This window comes from Oryctolagus cuniculus, chromosome 2 (genome assembly GCF_964237555.1).
Source record: "Oryctolagus cuniculus chromosome 2, mOryCun1.1, whole genome shotgun sequence".
NCBI classification, from domain to species: Eukaryota; Metazoa; Chordata; class Mammalia; order Lagomorpha; family Leporidae; genus Oryctolagus; species Oryctolagus cuniculus.
In genome coordinates, this window is record NC_091433.1 from 181,647,407 (window position 1) to 181,674,966 (window position 27,560).

Below are 27,560 nucleotides of genomic sequence, written 5' to 3' on the forward strand. Positions count from 1 at the left end.
CTGAAACCACCAACACTCCAGTTCTGGCGAAATGCAGCGCCAGCAGCCGATCCCTCTCCACATAACTCTGCTGTGTTTCTTGGCCTTTCAGCGCCCCTGCAGTTCCACTAGATGCTCCACATTCCATTAGTTAATTGGTTTGTTCCTATCTGTGCAGAGCAGCCATCGCAGGACAGTTGCATTATTCTCACCCCTCTTTCAAAGGGAATCAATTCCTGCAGTGACCCTAAGTGATTCTCAGTTCCTGCACGTTTCGCAGGGCCACTGGGAGGGCGGATGTGCCTACAGAAAGGAGAAGGTCTGCATCTTGAGCTACAACCAAGCTGCAACTTAATTTCCTCCTCTGGCTGTACTTCTTGGGAAGTAAAGATGAAAAATGAGACTGGGGTGACTTCACCTCAGATAAATGAGCTATGCTCTGTAGCTGGGCAAGCATGGTGCTAGGCTGGACTGAAGTCGCGACAGATTTCTCCAGGATGCTATTTCAAGCAAGCAGCTAACTTTCCCTGACCCTAGACACTGCCTCCACCAGATTAGAAATCGGGCAGAGAGTCAATATAGCCCTAGAAATGCTGACCCTAAGAAAGCCATGGACAGAAGTATTTTTCCATTTGATCCTTACTACAACCCTCTGGATTTGGTATTATGATGCCCATTTTATAAGTGAGAAAAACAAGTGTCAATGAGGGTAAGCAAATCGCCCAAAGGCACACAGCTCGTAATTGGTGAAGCAGGGATTTGAATCCAAGTGTGACCCCACAGTCTGTAGTCTCAATTGCTACAGGCTCCATCCACCTCTCTGATGTCCATCCCAAGCCCCAAGGCTCCTGGCTTAAGCTTGTCGCCACAACCATAAGTATTTTTCTGGACCACAGCAATTCTAAGATGCTCAGTAAATCAGAACTGGTTTTTGCCCTTCTCCCAGGAAGTTCTGGGACTGCATCCCACAAGTGGAGTCCTCTGCCTAAGCAGGAAAACAAGAGTTTGACTGACAGGCCTCTGCCCAACAGAATTGTCACAGCTCTGGTAAAGGAACAGGAATGGTTTGATCAGCACGGAGCAGGCTGAGGAGGGGCTGTGTGGCTAGTTACTGCCTCAGAGCAGAGAAGGAAATGCAAGGTGAAGGCTAAAACACAGAAAATTGACAATATGTCACTTTTACAGCCAACAGCTAGTTTTTCAGGCAAAGCAGACATTCTATGTTGTCACAGCTCAAGATGGTGGCTCTCAAATACAAATATAAGATAATAACACATAGAAATTTGTCAAGGGTCTCAGTTAACGACTCACTGTCACCCTCCAGATAGATCCATTACCACCAACAGGCATTCCTGGATAGAATTTCCTTCCAGCTTCCTCTATATCTCAGGCAGGGGCCAAACCTGGGAGGAAATGGGGCCTTTGTCTGTGCAGGTGCTTCTGAACTGGATGCCCAAGAACCGCTGGACTAAGGGAACACCTGCCACCATCCTGCCCTCCTCGCTACTGTCGCCTGAACAGGACAGCTCTTCCTGGGGACAGGCAACTTCTCTGTGTGCCATTGTGGAGTTGTAGAAGGAAGAATCTCTTCTCTTTCAGGTACCAGGTTAGCCCTGACATCGTTTTCTGAGTTCAACTGGATTCCTGGGGTGAGGGACAAACTTCCTCCTAGACCACCCAGACTCTAGAAAACAATCCAGTACCCCACACCCCGGGTTTCCATCCTGGAAAGTCACTGGGCTTCAAGACCCCAGGATTATGCGCTCTTGCTTGGAGACATGCTCTCTTTTACAACTGTAGCTCTTGTCCGGCAGTCATTCCCCCCTTTCTCTCTCTCTGCTTCACAGTCCTCTTCACTGTGGTTACCTTCTTGCCTCTGAATTGGCCTGGAAGCTAGGGCCTTCCCAACTGCTAGCTCAGCTTCCAGCCAAACTTCAGATTACCTCAACAAGTGGAGCTCTTCCGGGGGCTTCCAAAGCAAACTGCCTCTTTCTATTTCAGACGTCTCTTATTTTAAGGAACTGGCAACAAGTTTCCTGGGGCAGGATTAGAAGAAACCCTGCATGCTTTCTCCTCACTCCCAGGAGTAATCTTGGTCTCACATCTTCCCTGAAGAGCTGTCTTCTCTGTAAGCCAGCAGCCTCTCTGTCCCTGGATCCTGTAATCTTATATCCCAGGGTCCCCCAGAGGTGCAAACATGCAGCTCCTGCATGCCTATGAATTCCTCTGTCCCACCTATTTCAAGGATGTGTCAAATTCAGCGACTCTAAATTGATTTTCCCTTTATCAGCTGAACTCTAAACACCAAGCTAGTGACCTTCCCACTTTCTCCATACTCCCCACCTCCTGAATTTGGTACACTGATGACTTCCCACATGACAGGAGTCAGTCAAAACTCCTGGGTACCGCCTCATCCACTCAACACACCTTTGCAGTGTTTCTTGCATCTCTTTGCTGAAATATCCCCACTGCTCATTCCACTTCCATATGAGTTTAGATACAGCCCCAGCTGTGAGTCTGGGTGACTTGGATTGGGGAGAGGAAATTTATTCCAGGCTAAACCAATGTTATTTTTCTCTCTTTTTTTCCCTAACCTCTCTGGAATTTGAACAGAGAGATGCATGAACTATAGTACAAAAAGTTGGAGCATTGACATAAAAAGATCATGCAGATTTGGAGCCAGAATAGGTGTCAGGATAACTCAAAGCCTTGGAAAAGCTGAACTTCTAAGGGCAAAGAAAAGAAAGTCCATGTACAGAAAGCTCCAGCGAAGGAGCCCAGAGCCGAGAGAAGCAGAGAGTGATGATGCCATCCTGGGGAGAAAAGGGTTGGCAAGTGCCTCCTGACAACTTGTCAGATCCCCTTGGACTTGGCAGTGCATCTAGCAACTCTAGTCTTATTGTTATTCCCTTATTTTTGCTTTACCTCATGTGAGTAGATTTTTCTTGTATTTGAATAATCCTCAGTGAAGTAAAAAGCACACTGACTACTGAATTCTTTACATGTTCACGACCTGACTCTACAATGAGACTGAAACTTCCAGAAGGAAGGTTCCATGTCTCACTCATCCTAGTCTCCTCTAACCATCGCCAGGCCTGGGCACCCAAAGAAGCATCTGTCAGTAGTGTCACAATTCTCCAAGAAAACTTTCACTTCTTCAGATATATCCATGGCTACAACAGTAATGGAATATTGGCCCAGGATAGTCCTTTGCCCCCTAACTGTACTCCTTCTGTTTTTATTTCACCTTCTTCCTGACACCAACCCACATTCCTACATTACTGGGATGAGACACATCAGTGAAAACTCATATCCTGCAGACGGTCAGCAAGTGCTCTGCAAAAATTGTTTATTCTCCCATTAAAGATACATAAATCTACCCATCCACAGACTTATCTGTGGGATCTACCTACACTGTCTAGAGACAACACCATTCCTCACTCACTAGGATTGGGAATATAGAACTAAATAGCATTAAGTCCCTGTCCTGCACCCATGAAGCTCATAATCTGAGCCCACACAACATCCCTCATGGTTCATGTGCCCAATCTCTCCCAAGAGACATAGCCAGAAATTGAGAAGGGAGAAGTTGCTGACATTGACCCTTCCCAGACTAGCAGAGGGGCTCTCAGGAAGCAGGGGAAAGGGCAAGAGTGGGGACAGAGCCATGTGACAGTGTTCAGGTAGAAGGCCAAGCCCAAAGGGGCATTTGCCCTTTATAATCCCTCACTTGGTATGTGTGGATAAGGAGGACACCAGCTACACCGTCCAGGCCAGTAACTGCCTCAGGGACTGTGTTCATCTTCTGGGACCACAGGCTGCAGAACCAGTATCTCACTCATGCCCGCAGATCCAAATCCCCAAATCTCCACCCCACACCACGTACTGAAAATAACCAGCTTCTTGCAGGGTAGGGCCAGAGGCCATCTCCTACAGCCAATTTTCTAATGAGCAGAAAGCTATTCTTGAAGCTAACTTTCATAGTCACAAAATTGGCAGTGGAAGCTGACTACACTCATGCCCTGTGGATGCCCTAGCGTGACCAGGTCTAATCTCTTGCAGCTTCTCTTCCCTGGGGCAGTACATGGGAAGACAGGATCTTACAAACACAAATCAAGCTTCTGTCATAACCTCTTCATCAGGCTCATTTCTGTGAAAATTCCTTCCAATTTCCAAAGCTGAGTGTGGTAAAGGCCCATAGCTGTGGAAGCATCAGTTCTGCCCTAGCCTCCCTCCTCTGGAGTTATTTTTCATTGAGCACAGGTCATGGTCACTGCAGTTTGCCTAGACCTTTCTCTAAGACAAGGTTTTTCAACACTGGTGTTATGGGCATTTGTCCAGTCATTCTAGCATATGTATCAGCATCTCCAGTCTCCACCCACTTGATGCCAGCAGCACCTCCCTCCCAGCAGTAATGATCAAAAATGTCTCCACATACTGCCAAATGTCTTCTGGAGAGCAAAATCCTGCTGGTGGGGAGCTCCTGTTCAGAGGGACACCAGCTCACCACTTCCCTGAATGGGACTTAGTGTCTATGGGTGAACAGTTCCATTTCTGACAGGACACAGGGAGTCATCCCAGGCGCCTTCTCTGGTAGTTTCTGGAGCTGCAAAAGCAGGAAACCTCAGCACAGGTCACTTACAAAACAATGGAGATGCACTGCACACACTGCTGGGGGCAGGGAAGGCAAAGACTAAGGCACTAGCATATTCTGGGTCGGTAAGGACCCCTTCCTCATGGATGGTGCCTTCCATGTGTCCTCATGCGGTTGTGGGTGTGAACAAACTCCTTCAGGTCTCATTTTTAAGGGCATCAATCCCATTCATGATTGCTCCACCCTTTCAACCTATTCACCTCCCAAGGCCCCACCCCCTGATAACATCACCTTGGGGACTAGGGTTCAACACATGCATTTTGGAAGGGCACAAACATCATGCCATAACATTTTGCTGCCAATTACCTATCCAGACCCAAAGGCTGAAGAAGCCACATGGTCTTCTTGGAGGCAGAACTCACTCTCCCTGGCCTTCTCTTTGATATCCTGATATCCTAGAGTTTCCAAGAAAACAAATTGAAAAGCCATATGCCATTGGCACCTTCAACACACATATGCTGCTCCATTTTTAACCCAGGAAAGATGGCTCCTGCGCCCATGACACTCCCAGTCCCTGCTGAATTCGAGGGTTCATCATGCTGGCCAGTCTCTCCTATTTGTAGATAAACCCTATTGCTTCCTGACCTGCCTCCTCTTCCCAGAGGGCAAGTTCTGGAAGCTCATCTATCCAATATCACAGGAAGTCACCAGACCAACCTGTCATGCTTACATTTCTGCAGGATGATGAGAGGCTGCAGAGAGATGGCAGACCTGCAGGCAGTGTGCCCATAACATAATCAACCCTCCTTTGAGGAAGCCAGCCCCATAGAGGGGACCAGCGAGTCTGGTGGTAAAAACCCACCAAGATGGTGACACTGAGCAATGATGGGGATGGTGACACAGGTGGTGTTAGCGGCAGGAACAGTGGTTATACAGGTGCTGGCAGAGGTAAACATTTAGTCACTGACCTGCAGACTGACCTCCTGTCTGAAGTGCACAAGGGCAGCAGCAGGCAAACCATTTAGGGCAGGTTTTTGGCTCACTCGTTGTTACTGGCGTTGCCTGATTTCCAGGCACTTCCTGGATTAAATCAGGCTTGAAACGAGGAGTCCACATCCAAAGCAGACCCTTGGGAGGAAATGTGAACTCTGAAATACATTTTTGGCGGAAATGTTAAAGCTTCTTTCAATATCCTAGTTGAAAGGGAAAAAATGAAAGCTCCAGGCTGCTCCACATTTGATACTGCAATGCTCACAAGACTTTGGCTAACAGTGGTGACAGTAGAAGTGGGACCCTGAGGAGGGCTGGGTGGGATCCCTTTCCCTGTGTGAGTCTTCATAGCTTAGTGCACTTTGAAAGTGTGATTCATGTCTGGAGAGATCCCTTTTGCAGAGCCCCACACATAACCCTGCTGCTACCCTAAACACCTGAGAGCAGGGCAGATGAGCCACACAGTGGGATGATAATGGTATCTGAATACAGGAATCTGCACCATTTCCCATCCTTATTTTCAAACATCTATAAAGCCTGAGATATTTGTGGTTAGTGAGGGAGAGAGGGTAGGGATGGAAACTAATTATTTTTTTTTTTTGGCAGGCAGAGTGGAGAGTGAGAGAGAGAGACAGAGAGAAGGTCTTCCTTTGCCGTTGGTTCACCCTCCAATGGCTGATGCGGCCAGCACGCGGCGCTGATCCGATGGCAGGAGCCAGGTGCTTATCCTGGTCTCCCATGGGGTTCAGGGCCCAAGCACTTGGGCCATCCTCCACTGCACTCCCTGGCCACAGCAGAGAGCTGGCCTGGAAGAGGGGCAACCGGGTCAGAATCCGGTGCCCCGACCAGGACTAGAACCCGGTGTGCCGGCGCTGCAAGGCGGAGGATTAGCCTATTGAGCCGCGGCACCGGCTGGAAACTAATTACTAAACAAACCTCTTCCCACCTAGCCTTGATTCTTTTTTTTTTTTTTTTTTTTTTTTTTTTATCTTTTATTTAATGAATATAAATTTCCAAAGTACGTCTCATGGGTTACAATGGCTTTCCCCCCCATACCGTCCCTCCCACCCACCACCCTCCCCTTTCCCACTCCCTCTCCCCTTCCATTCACATCAAGATTCATTTTCGATTATCTTAGTATACAGAAGATCAGCTTAGTATACCTTAAGTAAGGATTTCAACAGTTTGTTCCCACACAGAAACATAAAGTGAAAAATAATAGATGATTTTTTTTTAAATGATGATGAAATCAGATCAGACCTATTGTCATGTTTAATCCCAGTGAGAGTCAAGTTGGGAATTGATAGTTTCTTTTTTTTTTTTTTTTTTTTTTTTAACAGAAGATCAGTTTAGTGTACATTAAGTAAAGATTTCAACAGTTTGCACCCCCATAGAAACACAAAGTGAAATATACTGTTTGAGTACTCGTTATAGCATTAAGCCTCAGTGTACAGCACATTAAGGACAGAGATCCTACATGAGGAGCAAGTGCACAGTGACTCCTGTTGTTGACTTTACAAATTGACACTCCTGTTTATGGCATCAGTAATCTCCCTATGCACCAGTCATGAGTTTCCAAGGCTATGGAAGCCCCTTGAGTTCTCCGACTCTTATCTTGTTTAGACAAGGTCATAGTCAAAGTGGAGGTTCTCTCCTCCCTTCAGAGAAAGGCACCTCCCTCTTTGAAGACCTGTTCTTTCCACTGGGATCTCACTCACAGAGATCTTTTGATTATCTTCCGGCTCAATGTTGAGAACATTTGATGGCAATGTTTTAAATGATTCTGTTTTATAAATTGGTGATCGTCTTTCATCAGGTAGATTACAACACTGTTCAATTCTAGGTCTTTGCAGAAAATACAGGAAATGTCATTACACCTGTCTAAATTTCCATAATTCATGCAGCAAGCTTGAAAGCAGCCCCACAAAGCCTAGATCTGAGTGCCTGACCTTGGTCCCACAGTACCCCCATCCTACGCAAGAGCAGTGCCAAGCTCCCATCCTTCAGTCCTGATAACACCCTCTCTCACATCTCCAGGTAGGGGTCTACTGCTCTCACTGAACAGCTAGTAATTATTCAAATCCCAGCTTCAGTGGCATCTCCTTTTGCCCTTCTCATCATTAATGTATGTTAGTAACATTAATGTGCTTCCATACACATATTTTTAGGTGGCACTTGTCCCACTACATTAAAATTATCTGTTTATGTGTCTGTCTGCTGTACTTGACTTTATGTCAAGAGAGCAGAGTTCATGACTTAAAACTCAGCTGCTAGATAGAGTTCAGTGCAGAGAAGTGTCAAATGAACATCTGACAAATTTAACATGTTAAAAGAATGTGTCTTGGTGAATGCTATCAAGATTGTGAGTAGGGCCACATTGTGGCATAACAGGTTACGTGGCCACCTGCAATGCCAGCATCTCCTATGGGTGCTAGTTTGAGTCCTGGCTGCTCCACTTCCAATCCAGCTCCCTGCTAATATACCTGGGAAATCAGCAGTAAGATGGCCCAAGTGCTTGGGCTCCAACATCCACGTGTGAGACCTGGCTTCAGCCTGGCACATCCCTGGCCATTGAAGCCATTCAGGGAATGAACCAGTGGATGGAAGATCCCTCTCTATCTCTCCTCTTCCTCTCTCTCCATAACTCTGCCTTTCAAATATATAAAATAATTTTTTAAAAAAAGTAAGTAAAAGAATTCCATTTAACCTTGCAAAGTCGAAAGGGAGGTGCATTGGAAGGTGATAAAGTATCTTGTGGTATCAAGGGAAGAAGTACAGGCAGGCCTCCAAGAAACCCAAATAGGAAGGAGGAAAACCCGGAGGCCAAGACCTGACTCTGCTCTTCTCCTTACTCACTTTTCATGGTTTTTGCCTCTACTTGCCCCTGAACACCTGAGGAGGCTGTGTGCTCAGAGTGACTAATGCTTGGGCATCATGAGGATGCCCTGAACTATGGCTACAGGTTCCCAGTATAGGAAGCCAATTTCCAAAATTACAAACATAAAGCAGGAAAGTGCCCACCAGTAAAGACCCTGCCTCTCAAAGCCAAGGTCTTTCCAACTGACTAGGAGATCAGGTTCTATCTCAGAGGGAGGGATAGGTCAATGAGAACAAACACAAATATAAGAGAGAAAGAGCTAAGAAACGGTTTATTGGTGTCTGCCCTGGAAAACACACCTTCTCCTTGCTACCCATTTAAGTCCTGACCTTCCTAAAGGGTCTCTTCAATGCAGATTTCCTTTGAGAAGAAATCAGAATTCCAGAAGAGAGGAGAGAATTAGCAGTGTCCTTGCACATTTTTCAGTGGCTTCACAGGCCCACTCCCACCTACCACACCTCTGGCAGGAGCTGCAGAGGAAGCCACCCATGGAAGCCTCAGTCTGTATCCCCACTCCCAGGAGAATTGCATTTTGATGCAGGAAATCATAAACTTGGTGATGTTTCCTTGGTGGAATTTCAGATCTCCCTGATTGGCTTCAGGAACAGATGGTTTGGGGGTTGGGGTGAATATAAAGAACCCAGAGCAGTTTCTAGTACAGTTTCTCAAGAAAGGGTAAGTATAAATAAGGACACGTCAGAACATTTATGGGAAATGGAATTAAAAGATAAGTTTGGGGCAGGCGCTTAGCCTAGCAGTTAAGACATTGATAAGGACATCCATGTCCCACATTAGAGTACCTGAGTTCAATGATCAGCTACTTTTAATGTATACCAAATCTGCTATGATACAAATTTATTTTAAAACTTTCTCAAATTTATAATAACTCTTACTTATTAAGTAATTTTTCAAACACTAGATTGTGAAAGTCCATAAGCTCTTTTGTGGGTTTTGGAAATTGTTTGACATTAAGAAGGAATTCTTATAATCTCTCAAATGCTGGGGTTCTTCTCAAATTTCTCTTTCATGAATGATTTGATGGACTTCAAAGGGCTGGAAGCAAATCCTTAAAGCTAACAAAAGTACAGAAGACACCTGTGGTCAATTGCAAAAATTGCCACAATTCTTTGCAGCTTCTCCCATCAAGAAGTAGAATCTTTTTCTTGACCTTGTGGTTTGGTTTGGGTAATAGAATGCAGAGGGCATGACGTTATGTAAGACCCAAGGCTGGGCCCAAGAGTCTTTGCAGGTTGCTATGCATTCTCTTGGGACCCTGCCACCACCATCACATAATAAAGTCTCAATTTGCCTAATGAAAGATGAGAGATCTCATGGAACTGAGATGGGCCATCCCACCGAACTGCTTTAGGCCAACCAGTCTTCAGCAAACCCAACAGCTGCTCACATGATGGAGCCCATGGAAAAGCAGCCAAGCCAAGCCCTGCCCAGATATTCCCAGTCCAAATTGCTGACTTCATAATTATTGTACCAAGTTATATTTAAAAAGAAGTGTCCTTACACCTGAAAACTTTGGGAACCTCTGATACACTTTTGCCTATATGTCTCCCCTGCAAATGTGTGACCACCCCTCTTTGTATCCACATCCAGCTGCCGCCACAAGAAACTTCTCAAGCAAGCTGACTGCAAAATGATACTTATTCTCAAACATACCCCCAACAGCTCTGCAGATTCCTAGAAAGCAGCTATCGCTATGGTAAGAGAAGCCTTAAAAATCTTCATTAAAAATGAATATGGTAAAAAAATTATGCATGAGTTCTAAGATTTTTTTTTATTTTTTTGCCAAACTTATCTCTAATTCCTTTTTTCCAAAAACTTTTCAAAGTCCCCTTATACACTTGAGCCTGGCTGACAATGATCTCCCCAAGGCAAAGCCTCTACAATGTCAAGCAAGAGCACTCAAGATCTTAGAACAAGGTGATTGGAGTCACTGCACCTAATACGCAATGGGCATCTCCTGCCTGTTCACAAGATCAAAGCTGCATTCGAGCCAGACACACTAGAGCCACTACTTGAACGAATCCTCCATGCTTCTCCTCCACTCTGGGCTCCCACATTTCTGCCCCTGCCTCTCCTCTGGATATGAGTCTGCTTTTTTTTCCTCGTCCCTCTCACTGGGATTTCCTTTTCTGCCCATGTTGCCTAAGATTGTATGCGAACCCAGCCATCCTCAGTACACTGAGCTCCTCTTTCCATGGAAGTTTACGTCTCTTGCAATTATAAGCAAAAAATCTGGGTTCACCTGACCATAGAAAGAATTTTGGGTCCCTGGAGAGAGTCAAAGTCAACACAATAAACTTAAATCTTTTAATCAAATCAGAACAGCATTAGTAAGAAATGTATGTGTTAGCAGAGTCCACTGTCCATATTGCTCATGGAGCGAGACCATCTCTACAACAAGCTGCTGGGAGTGGGAGAACCAGCAGGTGCCTTCCTGCGAAGAGGCCCAGCCTCACACTGCAATTCTCAGCCTCCAGCCCAGGTCCTAATCAAGACCCTCGCTAGCTGTTCCAAATGCTCACTTTTCTCCCGCAAGGTCATTGTCCATGAAGTAAATCCTTGAGCCAAGAAGCCACAACATCTAGAAATAGTATGCTGAAGAAACAAATGAGGATTTACATGACATTTGCTTAGAACAGGACCCGAATAGCCCTGTGGGCCAACAACCCTCTGTGCGCTCCTTGCTCACTTTGTCCCACCCAGCCACCCCAAACAGGCCCTGGCCTCCTGATGCAGGAAAAATGAAGCTTTTCTTGTTTGTGTGTGTGTGTTTGTTTTTTATCCCTCTCCCTAAGGGAACACCTGGTTTGCTGCCCCTGGCCAGCAATCTCAGGACACAGAGCCTGACAGAGGGAAGTAACTTTCTTGCCCAGCCCATTGACTGCCTGGCCAACAATTTCCAAATATTTGGATTACGAGATATTTTAGTTATTCTCACAATAACACAGGCAGCCTCCTCCCAGGAAAGAATGAGAGTTCACGGCCAAAAGAAAAGAGTCCTTTGTGTCACGGGGAATTGTTACTATGTGAGCCAGTTCACACTCTGTGGGGACTCTCAGCGGCCCCTCGGGCCCCAGTCAATTCCACCAGGTTCTGCTCACTGTGACACAAGCATAAACTCTTTCTCTACTTTTTCTTCCCAAAGATGACCCATGACTATTGGCAAGAAGGAGCCAGCACAGAGAATGCTGCCTCTTCCCACAAGTATCTCAGAGCCTACTTGGTTCTAGGCTGTGACAAGCAACAGATTTTGTGGGACCAAGCTACTCTTTCCAAATCCATGCTGGATTATGTTTGACACAAGGGAAGAGAACTGTCGTCGTCATCATCATCATCATCATCATCTCCACAAACACTGGCAGAATGATACTATGTGCCAGGCGGAAGTCAATATCAACTCATTTAATCTCATAGCAACTCCATAAGACCATTATTATCAAGATCCGCATTTCACAGATGAGGATGTTGAAGTATGCAAAAGTTCCAATAACTGGTTCAGAGTTACCAGCTGCTAAGTGGTATGGCTGAAATTCAACCCCAGGTATCAGGCAATTGTGTCTCTGTGTGTCCTCCTCCCCCTCCCCAGAAGGCTGCCTTCCAGGAAAAGACAGAGCTCCGGTCCTCCTGGACACAAGGAATAAGAGGAGAGAATACAGAGAGAGATAGTTGTAGTGAACACAAAACAGATGGTTGGAGGAAGTCTTCCTGCTGGTCAGGCACTAGCTATACCTTGGGGTGTTATGATTTCTCTTTAAAAGTCCCAGATTCCATGCTGGGATCATGCCTCGTCCTGATACATCAGGCAGAATGTGATGACAGAGTTACTCCAAGCTTGTCAGAATTTGAAGAACTAAATCACCCCTCCCAGAAACACAGAGCAAATTTAGGGTTTATGGGAGTCCAGTATGGGAGAGGAGCCAGGCAGGTTGGTCAGAGAGAACAGGGCTGGGTGAGCGTTTTGTGAACTTCCACCAGGCTGCACAATGGACACCCAACTGACCTGTCCACTTCCCTTGAAAAGTTGCTCTTAGATTCATGAGCAGCTAAGCCAACAGGACTGGGTAGGGAAGATCCACATCAGTAAAAAGCACACAGGAAGAGCTAAGTAAATGAGATTGCAAACCCTTGAAAGTCGAGTCAGTGTTTTAAGAGACAAGACAGTGACAACATCCTAATTGTAGCTTTGTATTATACATATATACATTTTTTTTAGTGTTTATGTTTACCAGATCCTATGCTGAAGGTTTACACACAAAACTGCTCTTAATCCATCTTTAACCCTCTCATCAACAGCACAAATGTGTTCTAACTTGAATAAGATCCAGTTTTCTGCTCCCTCTCTTAAGAGGCCTGTCTCAGAAAAGAAATCTTGGTCCAGCCATCAAAGTGACAGAACAGGACCCATTAGCACCAGCGTCCCTCAAGGAAAGGCTGCAGTGGCGTTGCCATCCAAGCACACAAATAACCTGATCACCTGACCTTCCCTCCCCCTATGCATGCTTGGCAGACACCCTCAGGTCCCCTCTCTTCTCTCATCCTTAACGGATACGACAACTGCTCACCACTTAACCTGCTCTTGTCCATCTCCTCTCTCTTCCCCTTCTGGCTCTGCTCTGTTCTTCAGCCAGAAAACCCTGCCATTGCAACAGAACCTCTCTAAGCCTCCATGTTTTCCCTTCACCCATGATCCCTGATCAGGGGAATAAAGACTCCAAAAAGGCCAGACAAGGACTTGTCTTCAACAGCAAAGGGAGGGCAGGGGGAAGTGTCTTGTTGTTCTGGATACTGGACTTTTGCTACATAGAGGAATAACATGAAAGAATTACCTGTGATAATTTTCAGATCAGGAAATGGAGGCTCGGAAAAAGTAGATACTTTTCTAAAACAAGCTAAGAGTATATTTGAAGCTAGGTAATTCGCAAATAAATTTTAAAAATCTACAAATGGCTGCCTCCTATCCAAATGCTACTAGTTCAGGTGACCAACATTAGCCCTGTGAAATGAATATGCCTCGCTCACCACCCTTCGCTGGGTTGATGCACAACACAGCCTTTCCTATTTTCAATCTTTGGCCTATGGGGTACAAGCGTGGGTACAGATATACAACTGATGCACACATGCAGACCTGTGCACACACTCACCACGATACACACTCATCCACCCAAAGCACACTCACACTGCCTCATCTACACTGTAAAACCTCAAGCTGCTTTGTACACTGGCAATGCGTAGCCTGCCACTTGGAATGGATCCTGAGAAACAGCCTTCTCTGCTATTATTCAAGAAAACAAATCCTCTCACCTATGTAGAAATACTTGTAGTTAACAGCTGTGCTGCAGGCGCAGATGACCAATGTTCCCTCACTGAAGCCAGAGCAAACAGGCCAACAATGAAGGCAAGTCCTCCTGCCCAGTGCAAAGGGAAGGGAGAGACAGGCATTATTTTTAATACACAAAAGGTAAAAAAGATTGCATTTCCATTTGTAACAGAATACTATTTTGAAAAATGAAAACAATCTGAAAAACCTATTTTTTTCTTTTGCATTTCCCTGTATTTAACCTGTTTCTTAGCAAACCAAGGCATGGAGTGTCCTGTATTGTTACTGCAGGAATGTATAGAGCTCAAAATCTTTTTTTTTTAACAGGCAGAGTGGACAGTGAGAGAGACAGAGAGAAAGGTCTTCCTTCCGTTGGTTCACCCACCAGATGGCCGCCACGGTCGGCGTGCTGCTGTGCCAATCCAAAGCCAGGAGCCAGGTGCTTCCTCTTGGTCTCCCATGTGGTTGCGGGGCCCAAGCACTTGGGCCATCCTCCACTGCCTTCCCAGGCCACAGCAGAGAGCTCAGCTCATATTCCTTCTTTTTTTAACAGGCAGAGTGGACAGTGAGAGAGAGAGAGACAGAGAGAAAGGTCTTCCTTTTCCCATTGGCTCACCCCTCAATGGCCGCTGTGGCTGGCGCACCACACTGATCCGAAGCCAGGAGCCAGGTGCTTCTCTTGGTCTCCCATGTGGGTGCAGGGCCCAAGCACTTGGGCCATCCTCCACTGCACTTCCGGGCCACAGCAGAGAGCTGGACTGAAAGAGGAGCAACCGGGACAGAACCCGGTGTGCCGGCGCTGCAGGCGGAGGATTAGCCTATTGAGCCGCAGCGCTGGCCTCAGCTCATATTCTTGAAACAAAAAATTTTACAATAGCACAACAGGTTTGCAAGCAAGGCATTGATGAGAGAAAAGGTGTGCTTCTATTCAAAATATTACCAATTAATCAGTTGAGCAGTCAGCAATATTTATTGATCCTCTTCTTAATCTATTCCAGAAAAAATGTCTTATTCTCTAGAAACTTACAGGAGACAAACCAGAAAAAAAGGATACCTTTAGGTATTGAAAAGTGCTATGAAGAAGATAAAATTGGGTAGTGTAGAGTGTATGTGTTTCATGGGTGGGCAGAAGAGCCTATTTAAACATAGGAAGGTCAGGAAAGATTCACTGAGGAGGTGATATTTGACCTGAGATACGAGTTCCAATATATTAGCCAAGCAAAGACCTATAGAATAGTGTTCCTAACAGAAATAACAGCAAGTACAAAGTCCTCAAGACACATTTAGAAAATCAGAGAGGAAGCAGAGGATACATGCTGCTGGAGTACTATAAATGGACAAAGCACAGAAGCAGAATCAAAAGAGGTTCAAGGAGATGAATCCTACTGGTAGACTTGTAGACTGGTAAACAATTTATATTTTACTCCCATTGCAATGGAAAATTTTCTTGGTAGAAGCATGGAAGTGACATGATCTAATTTATACTTTAAAAGATCACCTTGGCTACTGTTTTGGGGAAATAAATCCCATGATGGGGTTTCTCAACTTCAGCACTACTGACATTTTGGGCCAGCAACTCTTGTAGGCACTAACCTGTGCATTGTAGTAAATTTTTAGCAGCATACCTGGCTTCTGCCCACTAGATGCATCCCACCCCTCACCCCCAGCAGTGACAGACAACAGTGTTTCCACATAGTGCCAAAGGTCCCCAGGGAAGGGCTGAAATCACACTTCTGGCTGACAATCCCTGTTCTACTGGGACAAAAGTAGAAGTAGGAACCTCAGGTAAGTGGCTGTAGTCCAAGTGAAAAGAGATGTTAGCTTAGAATAAGATGGTAACTGAGGCTATGGTTAGAAATGTTTGGGGTCCAATATATATTTTTAAGCCAGAATCAATGGGATTTGCTGATGAACTGGAGATGAGATGTGAAAGAAAAAGAGGAATGTCAATGATAAGTTTTTGATCATGGTGACTAGGTTGAAAATAATTAGAGTAGAAGGAAGATTGGAGATGAAGGCAGAGAAACAGTCTGGTTTGCTGTTAGGGCTGAAATTCCTATTAGGTCTCCAAATGGAAAAGCTGAGAAGGCAATTAGATATCCCAATCTGGGGTTTGGAGGAGAGGTCCAAGGAGGAGATAAATATAAATTTGAGAGTGTTCCACATTCAGCTGGAGAAATTCAGATCCTGCAATGTTTTCTATAGTACACATGTCATGAGACTTGGTGCTCCAATCAGGAAAGGTATATTTAGAGAAAAGAAAAACCCAGAAATCCACTCTCCCTATCCTGAGAGAGTAGGGAAGAAAAGAGGAATTGACAAAAAACCCAAGAGTGAGAAATGTGAGTTCAATCATTTTAGAATACTGGAGGGAGAAATTAGGAAAAGGAGACTTTTGCCTTGGTCCCTACAGTCTACACTTGAGCCAACATGGCGGCAAACACACCAAAGTGAATCTAATTCTGTACTGGCTGGAGCTGAGAGAAATAAGTTACTCTGTTCCCTTAGTATGTTTTCAGGACACAGACACTCCCACAGGCTCTCCTAGGGGACCTGTATGGCCACTGAATTGGAAGCCAGAGGCTCCACGTGAGCCACCATGGCAAGTGGCATAGCAGTCCTATGTGAACACTGTGAGTAAACTCTAGATCAGGGATAGACATGGAATTCACCAGTCACTGAGTCAGGGAGGTCAACCAAGACCACAGCAGGAAAAACCACATGCTTTGCCAGCTGCTGAACTCAGCCACCAAAGCCAGCAGGGCATGAAGTGACCAGAGAGACTCTGCCTCAGAAAGCAAAGGACCAGCAATGTCCCCAAGGGTCTAGGAACATGTTCTTCCCTGCTCACACATCCAAATACCACATGCCTCGGAAAGCAGCGGAAGATGGTCCAAGTCCTTAAGCCTTTGCCACTCATGTATGAAACCCAGAAAAGCTCCTGGCTCCTGGCTTTGGACCAGTCCCACTCCAGCTGTTATAATCATTTGGGGAGTGAACCACCAAGATTTCATTCTTTGTCTTTGTCTCTCCCCCTGTCTCTCTATAAATTCTGCCTTTAAAATACATGATCTTATTTTTTTAAAAAGAGGAAGAAGGACTCCAGAAGACACTTGCTTGTTCCCATTATGTGATGCCATCCACCATGTTATTAGGCAGCAAAAAGGCCCCCACCAGATGTGAGCAGATGCTAGTGCTGTGGTATTGGACTACTCAGCCTCCAGAACCATGAGCTAAACAAACTTCTATTCTTTATAAAGCACCTGGCCTCAGCTACTTTGTTATAGTAACAAAAAAGAAACAAAGATATTCACCCTGCACCTCTATAATTTTTAAATAAGAGAAGCTAAAAACAAAATGATAGGGTCACAGATTCAAAGAGTGGTGAAACGGAGAGACCTCAGCACATTGGCTTGATCCCTCACTTGACTAACGAGGGCACTGAGGCACAGCAAAGAGACCAGACTCCTTCTCAGTCACAAATCAAATCAGTGGTGGAGCTGACACTCAAAATGATGCGCTGGATCTCAGGAGTGGGAGGCATAGAAGTAGACTTTAAGGTGTTGCTGAAAAATAACCGAGCACACAGCTGCAAGGAAATAAACCTTAGATAGAACCATCTTGTGGGTATCTTGGGCTGGGATGAGGTTGGAGACAGAAGGTCCAGGAGATGAGGTCTCAGAGGCCAGGCATCCATGGCCAGCTTGGGCCATGCTACCCTCTCCACATGTTCTCTGCCCTCCCTGCTCTTCCCCCAGCAGCGGTGGTCCATCTTGGAAAGTTGGAAGAGGAAGGGTTCAAACAGAGCTAGTATGCTTCCTTAAGCTGCACCCTACAAAACACAAATCACCTAAATTTTTGAATTATGACTTTGTATTCTCACTTTAATGAGACACAAGCGTACTTCATAAGTTTTGTGGGAAATGGAATTGAGATCAACTGATTTTGGTACAAAAACTATTTTAATCCGTGCAGTTTTTTCAAGCACACATGTTCCATGAATGTTTTTGAAGACTTCTAATATGCATGGATTTCAAAAATTTTTGGACCAAAATAAATTTGTGTTTTAATTCCATTTCTCATTAACTTTTTGAAGCCCCTTCCTATGTTCTCTGGGTATAAAACAGGACCAATCTGCAATTATATGCCTACATTTACAATCTTGCAATGAATCTGAAATGTGGAGACCTGGTTGTTTCCTTCACTCTCACACTAGTTTGCTCTGGAACCTGGCAGTGTCCTTTAACCTAGCTGAATCTTCCTCTGGGTAGTGAAGATACTATACAGTGTGCTCATCTGGCCTTCGAAGAATGAGATGGTACAAGTGGAAGCATCCCACCTGTCCTGCCTTAACTGCAGAGATGGCAGACACACAACAAAACCAGGCACTCCCACCCCTACTCCTAGACTTAATTCTTTGATCTTCAGGACATTTGGGGTCTCACTTCTCTCCTGGATGTCATCCATAGCCCTGTGGAGTTGGCCTTGGGGCGGACAGCAGTAAGGAATGGTAAGCCAAGAAGACTTGAGAACATTTTCTCTGGCAGTCAGGAAAGCACATCAAAAAGAAGGACCCTGCTTTCCTTCTTCTATTCCCTCTGTGCTTCCTTGAAGCTGAAGGGAATGACATCACAACAAAATAAAGTTGCCAAGGCATACTCTCCAAAAATGTCCTCACATGGTTACATTTTCTGCAAATTACAGCGTTTGGAGTATAAATCAGAGTAATTGTTTAAATCAGAGTGACTGTTGAAACAGATTTCCAGTGATCAAATCAAAAACGCAATCATTCTTGCGGTTCCTCCGGTGCTTGGAGCCCCACATACTTCTGAAACTGTCGGTTGTCAGTTACATGGAGTGTTTACATTAACATGCTGCCCGAACAGAGAAAATATATATTTTAAGAAGAAAATGTGAATCCAGGGTTACAAGAATGTTTCTGAAACAGCTAAGTCATCTTGTTTCAAGTAAAACCAGATGTTTGCATCAAGAGAAAGCCAATCATTTCTTTTAATTATGCTCAATGGTCAGGCCACCAAGAATACCCACATGTGTACACATGAGTCGGTGGAAATCAAAGGCTCTGCGACAGAGAAAGCAATCAGCAACTCCCAGACCACCAAATGGCATCCCTAGCACCAGCTCTGGGCAGTTTTTGAGTCCCTTCTCTGGGAGCAGATTAAGCAAGGTGAGACGTCCAGTTGCATCCCCTAGTGCCAACATTCCATGGCCCCTCCTTGCCCCAACGAGCCCAGTACAAGGCCTGGCTTAGGAGTAGATCCTAGTCCAGATAGCTCTTGATGATCCACAGAAAGGGAAGCTGGAGAGTTGGGGGTTCCTTATCCTTGTCTCATAGGAGATGCAGTGGGAGTTCATGCGCCTGCTCCATCTCTGGGTGGCAGAAGAGTTTTGAGTTCATGGGAAAATTGCTTCTTAGCTTGGCCTCTGCTCTGATGCACGTGGCGTTTGGTGGTGCTGGTGAGAGAAGTAGTACCCCAAATGGTGGGCAGAGGGGAAGGCTCTAGAGCTGCCTGCTTCCCTCCAAAGCTTGCTGGACTTGAGAATGGAGGAAGGTACATTTCCTGAGCTGAGGTTCCGAGCAAAGAACTCATTGTGTGCTGGAGGTCTTCAACGATAGAACCCCAGAGACTAGACCCTAGAAAGCCTGAGTAGTCATAAAGTTCCTCACAACAGAAGCAGTGGCCATGCTCCCACGGCTTCCTCCAAACACGACCACAGTACCTGAACCTTCCCCCAAGTAGACACTGGTTTCTGAGTATTGGTTTCAAATGGCACTGTAGAATCACACTACAAAATTGTCCCTAACAGCTTGAATCTGTCTCCTAAACTTCTTCACCTTGGTATGAGTCTGACAATTTTCACTATGCATCATTACTAACTTTATTTAAATTAATATACTTTCTCTCTTCTTTCTTTTATTTCTTTGTTTTTACTTAGAAAGGTCCTTTAGTCTTTCCCTAAGCAAAACTATTCATGAAATCACAGGTAAGGTGTGTTAATTATAAACCTTTTTAATATGTGTTAAAATATACAACTGAGGCCGGCGCTGTGGCGCAGCAGGTTAATGTCCTGGCCTGAAGTGCCGGCATCCTATATGGGCACCGGTTCAAGTCCCAGCTGCTCCACTTCCGATCCAGCTCTCTGCTATGGCCTGGGATAGCAGTAGAAGATGGCCCAAATCCTTGGGCCCCTATACCCAAGTGGGAGACCTGGTGGAAGCTTCTGGCTCCTGGCTTCGGATTGGCACAGCTCTGGCTGTTGCGGCTTTCTGGGGAGTGAACCAGCAGATGGAAGACCTCTCTCTCTCTCACTGCCTCTCCTCTCTCTGTGTAACTCTTTCAAATAAATAAATAAATCTTTTAAAATAAAATATACAACCATTTAAATATCCATGTTTTGGGGCTAAAATCATCTCACATGCGACCAGCAGTACCTGCCCACAGCTTCAGGAAATACTGCTCTAAATTATTTTGTAGAATTCTAGTGTGTCGTGTTTTTTGTGGGGGGAGGCAGTGGCTCAGTGGTTAGAGGCCCATATTCTACACTGGAGTTCCTGGTTGACACCCTGGCGTGTCCGCTTTTGACTCAGCTTCCTGCTAATATGTACCCTGAGAGGCAACAGGTGGTAGCTCAAGTACTTGGGTCCTATCCACCCATGTGGGAGATCCAGATTGAGTTTTGTGCTCCTGGCTTTGACCTGCCCCAGCCCTGATTATTACAGACATTGGGGGAATAAATGAACCAGTGGATAAGACAACTCTCGCTCTCTCTCTCTCTCTCTCCCTCATCTCTATCTGTTTCGCTCTATCTCCCTTTCAAATATAATGGAAATTAACATTTAAAAACTCTTGTGTTTCTTCCAAATCTAAAAAGCATGCCAATCTGTAACACTCTTTCTCTACAGTTCCACAAGCAATGGAATAAACTATACCACCTGGATTGGTGCTTGGAGGAATTAAAATTCAGGCTTTGTTCTGCCCTGTTAGAACCAATGACCATTTCCCATCAAGGCAACCCTTCACAACTCATTATGGGAGCATGGGGGAAAGAAACTAAATATGATCTCAGTGTTTTCTCCATTTCTTCAATGGTGCCCCCAACTTCCATGAATATTTCTGATTTTTTCAAAATGGTTCCAACACAGAAAGCTTTCAAGAAATGCTAACCCTTTATTACTGTTTAAGAACTCTGCTTTGAACACAAGCCAAAAGTCAGACCCATGTCTATGGAGCAGGCTTTTGCTAATCACTTCTATGCTGTGGTTGACTGGAAATTGTCCTCAAAACCAAACTACCGTGGGGATTCCTTAAGTCAGAGAAGAAGTTAATCGTTTAAAAATAAAACTTCCCACCTCAAGCCCCTTACCCCCACTAGGTAAGTTTCATGAAAAGTGCTTAGTCTCTAGTTCTGCCAAGCGTTTACTTGGGCCTTTCAGCCCATGAGTTAAATACCCTGACGTGGCTCTGGGCTGACCTACCCTGACACGTAACAGTAGGGTCCATCTGTCCACTTTGTGCACTGTGACAGCATAGCTCCGAAATTGCATCTGAAGTATCACTGATGAGACTCTACCCACTCATTCATTCATCCATTCAATTTTTTGACATACAACTACTAAACATATATTGAATGCAATAATACTAGGTATTTGCATCGGGGGATTTGAAGACGCATTGGTCCTGAATATGAACTCCTCACCAGGGAGACACCTCATGTCCAGACTTCTACAGACATTTTTCAGTCCAGGGATAATGCCAGGGGACATTCAGTCCCCCTTTAATTTGCTGGAAATTTACCTCAGGATACTTGAGCATGATGCTTAAGTAAGAATTCTTTTAAAAAAAAATTCCTAATGAGAGAGGTTTTCAAAGACTGATAGGAATTCAATTGCAACCTTAATAGGAGGTTCAAATAAAGGCTATTATTTAAAAAAAAAAATGGAAGCAGATAAGGAAAGTAACAAGATAACCTCCATTTTCTAAACATCTGATCCCACTCCCTGAGCAGCTCGGACCCATCAGCTGCATCCAGAGTACCTGGCATTCAGGTAAGAGCCACAGGCAGATAGATCTCATCAATCCTTTGGCTACAAACTAGGTCCCTGTTAGCAGGGCCCTTTCCTCTGCTTTGTCACATACAAGTATATCTCTATATCTCAATGGGACTTGAGCAGAAGGGGGCCTTTGCAAAGAACTCACAACACACATGTGTGGTGCTCTACACTCCATCTAGGAGTGACGCTCCCTATGCTCCTTCTCATAACCAGACCAGAGAATCTGGACAATCAGATGAAATCAACAAACCCAAGCTAGCATGGCTGCAACAAATTAGCGAGTTCACCACCAGAGGGCACCAATGCACACGGACACGATGCAGAAAACTGAAGTGAGCAGAGAGGTTAGCAATGCCCAAGGCTCACACAGTATACAATATATCTAGGCTCAGAACCCTGGCCTGGACTCCCAGCTAGAGCTCCTCCACTTGCCTCCAGGACTCAGGAAAAGGACATCATGGATGGTTTATCTGTTTTTATTTTACAACTGAAGAAGCTGCCTAGTCAGAGCTCAACATCTACTCCCAGGGAGCATGGGATCTCCCAGCAATTCCGGGAGCTCTAACCTTTTGGCCTTAACCCAGCATAGGAAATACATTTCGCACTGCAGCCACATATAGTGTAATTTTTATCATACACAAAACTAAAATGCATTTTCACAAAGCAATACCCTTGTTCCTCAATTATATGCCATTTTTCCTTTTCTATCCACTACCTTGATTCCACAACCCACTAATTAGTCTCCAGTCCTATTTTAAGGGTGGCCTGAAGAGTGGCCCTCCAAGGAAAGTAGAATGCTCCAGTCTACTGCTCTGTCATGCCTGTAGATCCTGGTTTTGGAAGAGTTTAGGGAGGGTATTAGGAAGCTGAGCTTCTTCAGTATAAGACAGACAATGACCCAGAGAAACCCTTACTTAACCATTTGGTTTCATCTTGTCCGTGCCCTTTCTCCACTCATTCTCTCAGCAAGCACAAACTCACTCCTAAGAACTGAGCCTTGTGTTTAGGTGGCCCCCACCAGGAAGTAACCTCTGTCTTCAGACCTTCTCTGAGCAGCCTGTGGTTCCCAGGACCAGTGTGGGTCTTGATCCAGAAGCACTGTGTGAAGGAAACGATGAGAAGGAAGGGGAGCAGTCTGAGACCAGAGGGCCAGATAAGCCTCACAGCTCTGGAGCTTTCTCAGGGGAATTTTTGACCACAGGCCAGCAACTCAGAGCCTGGGTCCAGATGCAGAGTCCCCCTGACCCACCCCCTCCTGCAGGCAACCCAGGCACCTCCCAACTCCGGCCGCAGCTTCCACCCCTGGGGCACAGCTAATAGATCTGCCCAGGACGTCTTTCCTGAGACACTGCCAAGTATTTCACTTGCTCAATTTCATCCCCTTTCTCTCAGCATGTTACTTTATGAAGAAACTCAAAGGAGGAGACATCTATCACTGATCAACCTCAAATGATCTTACAGTCCAGCTTAAACCTAAGGGCAAGTTGCTAAATCTAATTCCCGGAAGTCTGGGGTGAATTCCTGGTACAGTCCCACAACTGCACCCAGAGCCTCTACTTCAGTTCTAGTATTTGTCTCTGGTGGTGGGTAGGGAGGAGAAATGAGTAACAATACAGGAAAAATGTCCAAGCCCTGAGACCTTGAGCTAAGGATCTGCCCTAAGGACGCTGGCTCAGCTCCACAACTCAGCACCAGTCTCTGATCTCCTATTGGCAATCGTAGCCTCAAAGAAAAATGACTCCGAAAGAGAGCTGAACCAGTTCCTTGCAAATGATATTTATTGGGTGTCTACAGGATGCAAAGCAGTGAACTCGGCATTAAAGGAAAAGCAGATGAGATGCCCAGACCCTGCCTTCTAGTTCTTCCAGTCTACCAGAGGAGTTAAGACAAGTATTGGCTTGAGTAACATCCCTGGGCGAAGCCGTTCCTGCCTCTCCCAGGGCACTGAATTCTTTTTCAACCATGCTCCCTCCCTGAGCCCACCCTTCACTTGCCACCTAAGATTGCATTTGTTGGCTTACCTGGCTGCTATTCTAACAAAACGTCACTTCCTGGTTAGCAGGTTGGAGAGGTGCTGTACTGCTTCTAGCTTTGAAATCGGAGGACGGGGCCAGGAGCCAAGGAATGAGAGCAGTCTGGAGAAAGTGGGAAGAGCCAGGGAATGGATTCATCCCTGGAGCTTCCAGAAAGGGACACAGCCAACACCTTCCTTTGAGCCCAGTGAAGCCCATGTCAATCTTCCTCAGAACTGTAAGATAATAAATCTGTGTTGCTCTAAGCCACCTAGTCGTGGTGATTTAGCACAGCAGTGATGGGAAGCTGAGACACATGTTGGCCACTTCCTCGGGGGCAAGTCCTCTCGAATCTTTGCTTCAGCAGTGAGAGGAAACATCAGCAGGCGAAACGAAGGTGACCCTCCCTTGTAAAGTCAGTTCCACAGGGAGAATCATTTGGGGCAGGCTTTAGAAGTTGGTTCTTTGAAAGACAAGGGAAGTGCCTGCCCAGTTGGAGCGCAACCTTGAGGTTGGGGGAGGGGAGGGGTCTCTCTCTGACCTGCACAACCACCATCCCCACCCCTACATAAGACCCAGGAAGCAGCAGGGCCTGTTGTGGGCGCCCATGGAGCTGTGGGCCCGGAGCCTACCCGCCAGCTCCCAGGGGCAGCCTGGCAGAGCCGGGGTGCAACACGGCCCAGTCAGGAGCCACAGCCCAACACCGTTCACGTCTAAGGGCCTGGGCTGTCCCACACAGTCGCCTGCATCGTGAAGTTCTTGTCATCCAACGAGGCACATTCAATGCTCGATGCTTGCAGAACCCAATCTGTGGCACTGGTCTCTTAAGAAAGGCTTTCGATATGTGGCCAGCCAGCATGGCGGCGAGAAAAACCCCAATCCGACTCCCGCTCCGGCCCCCATCCTGGGGACCTAGGGAAAACGGGTACGTGGCCACAGGCAGAAGGGAATTTCTGAAGGGTGGAGCCACGGCAGGGCCCAGGAAGCTCAGTCAGCGGACGACGTAATCTCCGTGCCTCCTGCTTCCTAAAGCTGTGCGGCTCGTCTGCCTCCGCTCATCCTCCAATCTTTGGTAGGTGCGCAACGTTGGTTCCGCGAGTCCGCGCGAGTTCAGCGTGTCCCCCTTTTTACGCATGCGCAACTCAGCTGCTCCGTCTGCAGTCGGAAAGCGGTGTTTACCTGGTAGGTGGTGAAGGCTATAAAAATTGGTAAAGAAATAGTGATTTGGTAAAGCCTTTTACGGCTGAAACCTATTGCAGAATAAGTGGGGAAGTTTTCTAGGAATGCAAGGCAAAGCAAAGAGGGGGCTTTTGAGTTTCAGGGGTGTCTTGAGAAGATCCAGGGGCACCAAGTTCGCTTCACCGAGGTTCTGGGAGGACGTAGAGAGGCGGCAAGGGCACTGAACTCAGCTACAGTGCAAGGGGACCCTCTCTTAGAACCAGTCACGGTATAGAGAAATAACGAATTATGACTTTTATTGCATATGGAAAAACGCACACCTAATACAGAAACTCTCCAGTCTCCACAGGTGAGCCGCCCTGGGCTGAGAAAAGCCAGGCAGAGACCAGGAGTGACACAAAGGCAGGGACATCGCCCTTCTTTAGGATCCAGGACGTGCAAAGACACTGCCCACGCCCTCCACACACACACCCCAGGCCTTTCTCCAAAGGCAAACCCAGAATGCACTGTCAGTCCTATCCAAGGACTCAGGGAATGAATAATGTGACGAGGGGTGAACAGCTGAGGTCTGACTGAGCCCTCGTCCCATTTAACTTCAGTCCTTCTGAGATCTGTGCCCTCTCCAGACTTGTAAGTAACATCAGGGCACCAGGGAGGACCCGTGGCCCTTGGTCACTAGCCCTTGCTGGCTGTGCCAGGACACCTATTATTCCTGTCCACTCTGCTGCTCTGATGGCATTCCCATCCCCGGGGACCCGGGCCCTAGTGCCACCTCCACTAAATGCTGACTTGGGAGGAGGTACCCAGGAAGTGTGTGAAGACTACTGCTGTTCACAGAACCCTCCTGCCCCACACCCTCCCTGGACATCACTCTTTAGACTCTGGGGGAGCAGCTGATGGGGCCCTTTTTACTCATGATACTCTAGAATCAATCGATCAATATTATCTGTCTATCACCTATGTATCCGTGTCTCTCTCCCCTCTCTCCTGCCCTCTGTTTCTCTGTCTTCAAACATTATCTAGCATGATCTCAATGGCTTCTAACATGGACCTAACGTGCAGGAGGAAATGTGTGTCAGAGGCAACCTGTGCTTTTAGCCTCGCCACAAATCTCCCTTGCAGCAAAGAAGCCCAGCGTCTTCTAACTGTTTTAAAGTGGATGGAAATCTGGGAAAATCAAGGAGGGGTAAATGAGTGAAAAAGTTACAATAAAAAAAAAAATAGCCGTCACTTCCGCATCCACTCTGATGTACGGTCACTCAGTGCTCGCTCCATGACCACGTTCAGGCACTGGGACACTGTGTGAGCACCAGGCCAGGGGCTGGAAGCAGATCACACTCATAAATGAAGAAATAAGAAAAGACCCTCCTGTGCAGATAGGCATAGAATTGACATAGCACCTGCTGATGGGTGATCCCAACAGCCCCAGTGACGTTTAAACTGATACTGAAAGACAAGGACATGCAGACAGATCATGTACTAAGAAGTTTCATGCATTATCCTGTTTGCTCCTCACAGCCCACCTACAGAAACTACATCATTAGCTCCATTTACAGAGGAGGAAACGGAGCTCCCTTGCCTAAGGTAACACAGCCAACCACAAAAACGCAAGGACCAAACCTAAGGTCTGTCTGGCTCCACAACCACAGTTGCTTCTCCTATACAGAAAGGGTGTGGGCCTCTAGTTGCATCCCTCGGGGAATTTTCTCAAATGTTTCAGCCTGAAATTTCTTTCTCTCTAGGGGTTGATGTTGCAATCTTTGCTCTGTGGGAGGAGGACCCCATGCTCACAGCTGTCCCCCATGTAAGAGGATAGAGGTGTCCAGAAGCCCTCATCCCTGCCTGGCCCAGCCTCACCGTGGCTCTGTCCTGCGTTTGCCATGAGAGTATCAGCCCCTGCCTGCTGCCTCCCCCAGGGGCTGCAGCCTCCCTCTGCAGCTCTGCCTTGTGGGCTGGTGGGGTGGGAGCGAGCTCACTAGGCCAGATGGGCTGAGTGGAGCCCAAAGTGGCAGGCTGGTGGTATTCAAGCCTATTTTTATCCAGAAAAAAATCTGTTCTGTATTTTACTCCACTTTGGGGCAAGGAGAGGTCAAGGCTCCTCACCTTCGCTGTAAGATGAGAACGCGGCAGGAAATGAAGTGACAGGGAAGACAACCGGGGAGAGGGAGAGGGGGCAAATTACTGGGAAATTAAAAACCTGTGTTCAGATTAGAGTGGAGGGTGTCAAACTCCCCTTCCTTCCACGGAGCCCGTCTCTCCGAGGCTGTGGGCATGTGGACAGGAGCGGTTCTGTCATACTTGGCAAACCACACACGAGGGCCAGCAATTTGGGCGCTGGTGGTCCAGCACTCACAACAACCCATCCAGGCCTGCCAGAGGAGGTCCCAGCATGGACAGCTGCCCAATCAGCTCTGTCCTCTGAGTCACTGGAAGGGACTTCCCCCAGGGAGCAGAACCAACAGCCAGGTGAGTTGGAGTGTCACTGCCCCCACCCCACCCCATAGTGTCCCTGTCATGTG

General features: G+C 46.4%; 1 protein-coding gene across 5 annotated transcripts in view; it reads right to left on the reverse strand.

Moving 5' to 3' along the window:
- Positions 1 to 25,049, reverse strand: part of TDRD15 (tudor domain containing 15) — a 462,408-nt gene extending 437,359 nt beyond the window's left edge. For all 5 annotated transcript variants that reach the window (XM_070069382.1, XM_070069381.1, XM_070069380.1 and 2 more), the window contains exon 1: positions 23,872 to 25,049. The gene's annotated coding sequence lies outside the window, so the exon portion shown is untranslated. The remainder of the gene's footprint in view (positions 1 to 23,871) is intronic.
- Positions 25,050 to 27,560: the final 2,511 nt, after the last annotated feature.